The following is a 10160-nucleotide window of genomic DNA, read 5'->3' as shown; positions in this document are numbered from 1 at the left end:
GTTATTTCTTAGAGCTATTTCTTGCACTGTAACAATACGGCTATAAGTATTCTCCTTGATCTTTGGGTGCTGCACAGTTGGTCTCTCTATCTGTCAGTTAGTGAACATCCCAGTCCCACATTGACTTCCCTCATCTCGTCTTCCTGTCATAATCCCAATAATCTCTATTCCAGGATCAGTCGTTTGATGCTAGCCAGGCGGGATGCTCTCTTATCGGTTCTTTGTGCATACCAGAGATACCAGCCACAATAAGAAGGATTTGTACGATTCAGCTCACTTACACTGGTGTGTGGGGGGATAGGGAATGGGAATAGAGCGAATGGATGGACGGACGGTCCCTCTTTGCTGCCTTCCAGTGGAAAGCGATGTTATAGTTGGAGTGGGACAAAACCAGGGCAGCAATGATACATTGCATGTGTAATAAACTGTTATCTCACCACCTCAACAAAACTTTAATGTGAGTATTTTTTTTGTTTGATGTTATTTGGTGTCATGGAATGCAGTCAAACTAAATGTGCACATACACAGTACCAGTCAAAAGTTTGGACGCACCTACTCATTCCAGGATTTTACTATTTTCTACATTGTAGGATAATAGTGAAGACATCAAAACTATGAAATAATACATATGGAATCATGTAGTAACCAAAAAAGTGTTAAACAAATCAAAATATAGTTTATATTTCAGATTCTTCAAAGTAGCCACCCTTTGCCTTGATGACAGCTTTGCACACTCTTGGCATTCTCTCAACCAGCTTCATGAGGTAGTCACCTGGAATACATGTCAATGCATTGCAAAGTAAATTTGTGGAATTTCTTTCCTTCTTAATCTGTTTGATCCAATCAGTTGTGTTGTGACAAGGTACGGGTGGTATACAAAAGATAGCCCTATTTGGTAAAAGACCAAGTCCATATTATATCAAGAACAGTCCAAATAAACAAAGAGAAATGACAGTCCATCAGTACTTTAAGACATGAAGGTCAGTCAATCCGGAAAATTTCAAGAACTTTGAAAATGTCTTCAAGTGCTGTTGCAAAAACCATCAAGCGCTATGATGGAACTGGCTCTCATGAAGACTGCCACAGGAACGGATGACCCAGAGTTACCTTTGCTGCAGAGGATTAATTCATTAGAGTAACCAGCCTCAGAAATTGCAGCCCAAATAAATGCTTCACTGAGTTCAAGCAACAAACACATCTCAACATCAACTGTTCAGAGGAGACTACTAGAATCAGGCCTTCATGGTTGAATTGCTGCAAAGAAACCACTACTAAAGGACACCAATAATAAGAAGAGACTTGCTTGAGCCAGAAACACGGGCAATGGACATTAGACCAGTTGTCACGGCTGTCTTCATGAAGAGAGGACCAAGGCACAGCGGGTTGCGTGCTCATCATTATATTTATTTTAAATAAAGACTGTGAACACGGAAAAAACAATAAACAAAGAAACGACGACAGGAAACAGTTTAGCAGGCAATACACATAACAGCAGTGCTAAAGACAACAACCCACCATTAACAAACAAAACACAGCCCTATATATAGGACTCTCAATCAAAGGCAACTACAAACACCTGCCTTCAATTGAGAGTCCAACACCCAATTACCTAACATAGAAATTACTAAACTAGAAAGAACATAGAAATACAAAAACATAGAACATAACCCAAAACCCAGAAATAATAAATCAAACACCCTTCTAAACAAACCACCACCCTGAACCACATAAAACAAATACCCTCTGCCACGTCCTGACCAAACTACAATCACAAACAACCCCTATACTGGTCAGGACGTGACAGTACCCCCCCTAAAGGTGCAGACCCCGGATGCACCTCAAAATTAAAAAAATAAAAATAAACCCCTAACTAAAGGGAGGGAAGGGAGGTTGGCTGCCGTCAACGACGGCACCTGTGCTACACCCCCCCTCCCCAACCCACCTATACTGGAGGTGGCTCAGGCGCGGGACGTGGACCCCGCTCCACCCTTGGCTTAGCCCACTTAGGTGGCTCCCCTGGCTGCGCCCGGCTGGCGGGCGACCCTGGCGGCTCCAGACTAGCGGGTGGCCCTGGCGGCTCCGGACAGGCAGGCGGCTCTGGCGGCTCCGGACTGGCGGGTGGCTCTGGACTGGCGGGCGGCTCTGGACTGGCGGGCGGCTCTGGCAGGCTCTGGACTGATGGGCGGCTCTGGCGGCTCCGGACTGGCGGGCGGCTCCGGACTGGTGGCAGACTCACCCGGTTCCGGACAGTGGGCCGTCTCCCCTGGTTCCGGACAGTGGGCCGTCTCCCCTGGTGCCGGACACTCTGGACGAGGCACTGTTGCCGGACACTCTAGACGAGGCACTGTTGCCGGACACTCTGGATGAGGCACTGATGCCGGACACTCTGGACGAGGCACTGTTGCCGGACACTCTGGACGAGGCACTGTTGGCGGACACTCTGGACGAGGCACTGTTGGCGGACACTCTGGACGAGGCACTGTTGCCGGACACTCTGGACGAGGCACTGTTGCCGGACACTCTGGACGAGGCACTGTTGCCGGACACTCTGGACGAGGCACTGTTGCCGGACACTCTGGACGAGGCACTGTTGCCGGACACTCTGGACGAGGCACTGTTGCCGGACACTCTGGACGAGGCACTGTTGCCAGACACTCTGGACGAGGCGCTGTTGCCGGACACTCTGGACGAGGCACTGTTGCCGGATACTCTGGACGAGGCACTGTTACCGGATACTCGAGCCTGGTCTGACGCACTGGAAGCCTGATGCCTGGGGCTGGTAGTGGAGGTACCAGCCTGGGGACACGCACCTCAGGGCTAGTGCGAGGAGCGGGAACAGGCTGAGTTGGACTGGGCTGACTCACTGGAAGCCTGATGCGTGGTGCTGGTACTGGACGTGCCAGCCTGGAGACACGCACCTCAGGGCTAGTGCGAGGAGCGGGAACAGGCTGAGTTGGACTGGGCTGACTCACTGGAAGCTTGATGCGTGGTGCTGGTACTGGACGTGCCAGCCTGGAGACACGCACCTCAGGGCTAGTGCGTGTAGCGGGAAACACTGGACCGTAGAGGCACACTGGCGGTCTCGAGCGCAGGACTGGCATCACCCCTACTGGCTGGATGCCCACTTTCCCCTGGCACATGTGGGGCGCTGGTACTGCGCATACCGGCCTGAAAATACCCGGCCTCGTCACAGTACCCATCACCCCAAAGCACGGGACCTGTCCAGTCAATGGTCGTTTGGAAAAAACACGGGGATTTGGCTTGGGACTTAATCCTCGCCCAGCCAAACTACCCGTGTGCCCCCCCCCCAAAAAAGTATTGGGGCTGCCTCTCGTGCGAAAACCTGCCTCCCAGGCAGGTTATCACAGTGGCCAAATAATTGTTCCCATGTCCAGTCAATCCTTGACTCCAACACCTCCAGCGACCAGGATGCCATCTCCTCCCGAGCGCGCTGCTTCCTCCACTCCAGGTGCTGCTCCCTACAGTCCACCCGTAATCCCCTTTGCTCCTTTCTCCGCTGCTTGGTCCATTTTTGGTGGGTAGTTCTGTCACGGCTGTCTTCATGAAGAGAGGACCAAGGCACAGCGGGTTACGTGCTCATCATTATATTTATTTTAAATAAAGACTGTGAACACGGAAAAAACTATAAACAAAGAAACGACAACAGGAAACAGTTTAGCAGGCTATACACATAACAGCAGTGCTAAAGACAACAACCCACCATTAACAAACAAAACACATCCCTATATATAGGACTCTCAATCAAAGGCAACTACAAACACCTGCATTCAATTGAGAGTCCAAAACCCAATTACCTAACATAGAAATTACTAAACTAGAATGAACATAGAAATACAAAAACATAGAACATAACCCAAAACCCGGAAATATTAAATCAAACACCCTTCTAAACAAACCACCACCCCGAACCACATAAAACAAATACCCTCTGCCACGTCCTGACCAAACTACAATCACAAATAACCCCTATACTGGTCAGGACGTGACACCAGTGGAAATCTGTCCTTTGGTCTTATGAGTACAAATTTGAGATTTTTGGTTCCAACTGGCGTGTCTTTGTGAGCTGCAGAGTAGGTGAATGGATTATCTCCGCATGTGTGGTTCCCACCATGAAACATGGAGGGGGATGTGTGGGGGTGTTTTGCCCATGACACTGTCTGTGATTTATTTAGAATTCAAGGCACACTTAACCAGTATGGCTACCACAGCATTCTGCAGCGATACGACATCCCATCTGGTTTGGACTTAGTGGGGCTATCATTTTTTTTCAACAGGACAATGACCAAACACACCTGCAGGCTGTGTAAGGGCTATTTGAGGAAGAAGGAAAGTGATGGAGTGCTGCATCAGATGACCTGGCTTCCACAATCACCGGACCTCAACCCAATTGAGATGGTTTGGGATGAGTTGGACCGCAGAGTGAAGGAAAAGCAGTCATCAAGTGCTCAGCATATAGTTGAAGTCGGAAGTTTACATACACTTAGGTTGGAGTCATTAAAATTCATTTTTCAACTACTCCACAAATGTATTGTTAACAAACTATAGTTTTGGGAAGTTGGTTAGGACATCTACTGTGTGCATGACACAAGTAATTTTTCCAACAATTGTTTACAGACAGATTATTCACTTATAATTCACTGAATCACAATTCCAGTGGGTCAGAAGTTTACATACACTAAGTTGACTGTGCCTTTAAACAGCTTGGAAAATTCCAGAAAATGATGTCATATCTTTTGAAACTGCTGATAGGCTGATTGACATCATTTGAGTCAATTGGAGGTGTACCTGTGGATGTATTTCAAGGCCTACCTTCAAACTGAGTGCCTCTTTGCTTGACATTATAGGAAAATCAAAAGAAATCAGCCAAGACCTCAGAAAATAAATTGTAGACCTCCACAAGTCTGGTTCATCCTTGGGAGCAATTTACAAATGCCTGAGGTACCACGTTTATCTGTACAAACAATAGTATGCAAGTTTAAACAACATGGGACCACGCAGCCGTCATACCGCTCAGGAAGGAGACGCGTTCTGTCTCCTAGAGATGAACGTACTTTGGTGCGAAAAGTGCAAATCAATCCCAGAACAACAGCATAGGACCTTGTGAAGATGCTGGAGGAAACAGGAACAAAAGTATCTGTATCCACAGTAAAATGAGTCCCATATCGACATACCGCTCAGCAAGGAAGAAGCCACTGCTCCAAAACCGCCAAAACCGCCATAAAAAAGCCAGACTACGGTTTGCAACTGCACATGGGGACAAAGATCATACTTTTTGGAGGAATGTCCTTTGGTCTGATGAAACAAAAATAGAACTGTTTGGCCATAATGACCATTGTTATGTTTGGAGGAAAAAGGGGGAGGCTTGCAAGCCTAAGAACACCATTCCAACCGTGAAGCATGGGGTGGCAGCATCATGTTGTGTGGGTGCTTTGCTGCAGGAGGGACTGGTGCACTTCACAAAATAGATGGCATCATGAGGGTGGAAAATGATGTCCGTATATTGAAGCAACATCAAGAGATCAGTCAGGAAGTTAAAGCTTGGTCACAAATGGGTCTTCCAAATGGATAATGACCCCAATCATACTTCCAAAGTTGTGGCAAAATGGCTTAAAGACAACAAAGTCAACGTATTGGAGTGGCCATCATAAAGCCCTGACCTCAATCCTATAGAAAATTTGTGGGCAGAACTGAAAAAGTGTGTGCGAGCAAGGAGGCCTACAAACCTGATTCAGTTACACCAGCTCTGTCAGGAGGAATGGGTCAAAATTCACCCAACTTATTGTGGGAAGCTTGTGGAAGGCTACCCAAGACATTTGACCCAAGTTAAACAATTTAAAGGCAATGCTACCAAATACTAATTGAGTGTAAACTTCTGATCCACTGGGAATGTGATGAAAGAAATAAAAGCTGAAATAAATCATTCTCTCTACTTTTATTCTGACATTTCACATTCTTAAAATTTAGTGGTGATCCTAACTGTCCTAAGACAGGGAAGATTTACTAGGATTAAATGTCAGGAATTGTGAAAAACTGAGTTTAAATGTATTTGGCTAAGGTGTATGTAAACTTCCGAATTCAACACTACGTGGGAACTCCTTCAAGACTGTTGGAAACATTCCAGGTAAAGCTGGTTGAGAGAATGCCAAGAGTGTGCAATGCTGTCATCAAGGCAAAGGGAAGCTCCTTTGAATAATCTCAAATATAAAATATTTTTTGATTTGTTGAATACTTTTTTGGTTCCTACATGATTCCATGTGTTATTTCATAGTGTTGATGTCTTCACAATTATTCTACAATGTAGAAAATAGTAAAAATTAAGAAAAACCCTTGAATGAGTAGGTGTGTCCAAACATTTGACTGGTAATGTATGTCTATCATTTTTTTCATTTGTTGCTCCAATTATGAAAACTGTAGACCATTGAACAACATGGAAGGAAAAAAGACAAATCTTTCACTTAAGAAGCAAAAACCCTATATTTTTTTGCCATCTTGGTGTTCATCAGAATTAGTGCAAACAGAGAGACACACAGAAAACAAAATTGCATAAAATTAGGCAAAAGAGACAAAATCACCATTGCTGACGTGAACAAGCAACTTGCCTGTGGGACCAGGCAGCCACACTGGTCTACTTTGTACATATCTGGACACAATAAATATTTAGAATACTTGTTGGAAGGTTCAATTGTTTGGCATTACCACCTCCGTTTTGGCTGCACATTTCCATTTCCAGGTTCAGCCCCAAAACACAAACGAGACAAAATTATACAAGGGAAAATAAATATCCGGACCCATTGCTAATCTGGTTATTAGGCCACTTATACAGTACCAGTCAAAAGTTTGGACACACCTACTCATTCAAGGGTTTTTCTTAATTTGTAGTATTTTCTACATTGTAGAACAATAGTGAAGACATCAAAACCATAAAATAACACATATGGAATCATGTAGTAAACAAAAAAGTGTTTAACAAATCAAAATATATTTCAATTCTTCAAAGCAGCCACCCTTTGCCTTGATGACAGCTTTGCACACTCTTGGCATTCTCTCAACAGGTTTCATGAGGAATGCTTTTCCAACAGTCTTGAAGAGTTCCCACATATGCTGAGCACTTGTTGGCTGCTTTTCCTTCACTCTGTGGTCCAACTCATCCCAAACCATCTCAATTGGGTTGAGGGCAGGTGATTGTGGAGGCCAAGTCATCTGATCCAGCACTCCATCACTCTCCTTCTTGGTCAAATAGCCCTTACATAGCCTGAACGTATGTTTTTGGTGATTGTCCTGTTGAAAAACAAATTATATTCCCACTAAGCGCAAACCAGATGGGATGGTGTACCGCTGCAGAATGCTGTGGTAGCCATGCTGGTTAAGTGTGCCTGGAATTCTAAATAAATCACAGACATTGTCACCAGAAAAGCACCCCCACCCCATCACACCTCCTCCTCCATGTTTCAAGGTGGGAACCACACATGCAGAGATCATACGCTCCACTACGTCACACAAACACACGGCGGTTGGAACCAAAAATCTCAAATTTGGACTCATCGTACCAAAGGACAGATTTCCACCAGTCTAATGTCCACTGCTCATCTTTCTTGACCCAAGAAAGTCTCTTCTGATTGGTGCCCTTTAGTAGTGGTTTCTTTGCAGCAATTAGACAATGAAGGCCTGATTCACGTAGTCTCCTCTGAACAGTTGATTTTGAGATGTGTTAATTGAACTCTGTGAAGCATTTATTTGGGCTGCAATCTGAGGTGTAGTTAATGAACTCTAATGCACTTATCCTCTGCAGTAGAGGTAACTATGGGTCTTCCTTGAAATAAAGAAAAACCCTGGAATGAGTACGTGTGTCCAAACTTTTTATTTTTAAGCAAAGTGAAGTGACGTTATATTGCTTGATTTGAATGAAATTGACCTTCATTGTACTGTGTTCTTCAAAATATTATTAATGTGTCTAATAATTGTGGTATCACAGCATTTGACACTAGTTAAATGCCCATTCCTTAATTAAAAAACAGCAAAACGGAAACACTTCACACAGGGATGGCCCTGGAGAAATGTCACCACTCTCAAAACTACAGATGTCCCAAATGTCTAGTTCCCTGTACATCACAATAGGCCTGCATGGCTACACCTTATCCCTGTTCTATAGTCACCAATGATCCCACCAATAATCATGCTTCCAAACAACCAGTGTTGGCTATAGATTCCACCCTGTTGGACACAGCCATAACCACACACGCACGCACACACACACACACACACACACACACACACACACACACACACACACACACACACACACACACACACACACACACACACACACACACACACACACACACACACACACACACACACACACACACACACATAATGGACAAGGGACAAGGCCATAAAAGAGAGGAGAAAGGGGTAATTGATTGTTCCCTCCATTCTGAGCGGAAGTGAATCCAGAGGTTCCTCTGTGACTGTGTGGGGCTGAAGGACCACTGGGAGGAAAGATAGGCTCATGGCTCATACAATGGAGGAAAGAGAAAGAGTGGAACTGGTGCTGTAGTCACAGTGGAGAGAAAGAGAGAGCGGTGGAGAGTAAGAAAGTGTGTGTTTAGCAATGAGAAAGACAAGAAAAGAGATATAAATACATGAAAGAAGGAAGTAGAGATGATGAAATAAACAGTGAAGCAAGAGAGAGAAGTAGACTGTTTTAGAAGAGAGTTAAAGGAGTATCAGAACTCAACGCTTTTGTTCCACCCAAAGCAGCCAGTCAGATATGAGTTCACCCCCAAGTTCCTGTTGCCAGCTGCTGCAACACAATGTTATCAGCCTGTGAGCACGCAATGGCCATTCCGTTCTGTGGACACACACACACACACACACACAAACACACACACACACACACACACACACACACACACACACACACACACACACACACACACACACACACACACACACACACACACACACGCGCGCGCTTAATCATTCTCTCAGGCGTACACACACAAACACACCATCTCCCAGGGCCAGGATTCTATCAGGTTTCAGATACAAGCTCCCCTCAGCACCACCCATGTGGATGGGACACACTTTGTCAGACGATAACCCTGCCCTGCATGGTGTGGCTATCACACGCCAGGGTTTAACAGCGCCAGGGGTCATTATAAAAATAGAGGTTAGGGTTTATGTCCCACTACACTCTAGATTTATTTCACAGAAAATACATCTGTGCTAAAAGTAACAGTTGAAGATGTCAATGGATGTGAGGGAAGTACCTGGAAATTGTAATTATGTCTAAAATTAGAGTACTTCTTGTTAAAAGGCCACAGTTCAAAAGATTGTTATGATACTCACTTGCACACGCATTTAGCTTCCTGAGAGACATCACAATGGAACTTGGTACATTTATTTTCCTCAAACTCAAAAATCTATAACTTTGATCTAGATCTGTAATCTATACCAAGGTTATGTTCTTTTGCCATTTCATAAATGCTACTTGTGGACATATAAATTGAACAGGGTAAATCAGTAGAAACTGAATGACTCTATGAGTCTAGCATGTATGTTATGTGCAGTCAGATGGTGAGGTGCCCCACCCAGCAGTGTGAGAGCAGGCCAGGGCAGAGGGATGACTCAGAGTCAGGTGTCTAGACCAGGAGACCCAACCCTACAGAATGTAGTAGTAGAAGTGGTAGTGTAGTAGTAGTAGCAGTAGTAGAAGTAGTAACAGTAATAGAAGTAGTAGCAGTAGTAGAAGTAGCATTAGTAGTAGTAGCAGTAGTAGTAGTACGAGACTCGGGACTCTGTAGCTCAGTTGGTAGAGCATGGCGCTTGCAACGCCAGGGTTGTGGGTTCGATTCCCACAGGGGACCAGTATTTAAAAATGTAATAAAATGTATGCACTCTACTGTAAGTCGCTCTGGATAAGAGCGTCTGCTAAATGACTAAAATGTAAATGTAGTAACAGCGGCAGTAGGAGTAGTAGAGGTAGTAGTAGTTTTGATTGGTGTAACGTTAGAAACCACAAGTGTCTATCCAGATAATGAAAAGGCACCCACGAAAGAAAGTTCAAGGGACTTATAGTTACATGTCATTTGTGGCGTGCATGATCATGAGCAGACCCACTGAGCATCATTTGGTTG

General features: G+C 44.8%; 1 non-coding gene across 1 annotated transcript; it reads left to right on the top strand.

The window, feature by feature from the left end:
- Positions 1-9817: 9817 nt before the first annotated feature.
- On the top strand, positions 9818-9890 carry trnaa-ugc (transfer RNA alanine (anticodon UGC)). The gene has a single exon. It is a non-coding gene; the product is annotated as a tRNA-Ala (tRNA).
- Positions 9891-10160: the final 270 nt, after the last annotated feature.

The sequence above is a fragment of the Salmo trutta genome, chromosome 6 (assembly GCF_901001165.1).
Source record: "Salmo trutta chromosome 6, fSalTru1.1, whole genome shotgun sequence".
NCBI lineage: Eukaryota > Metazoa > Chordata > Actinopteri > Salmoniformes > Salmonidae > Salmo > Salmo trutta.
This window is presented reverse-complemented; position numbering and strand designations above follow the sequence as displayed.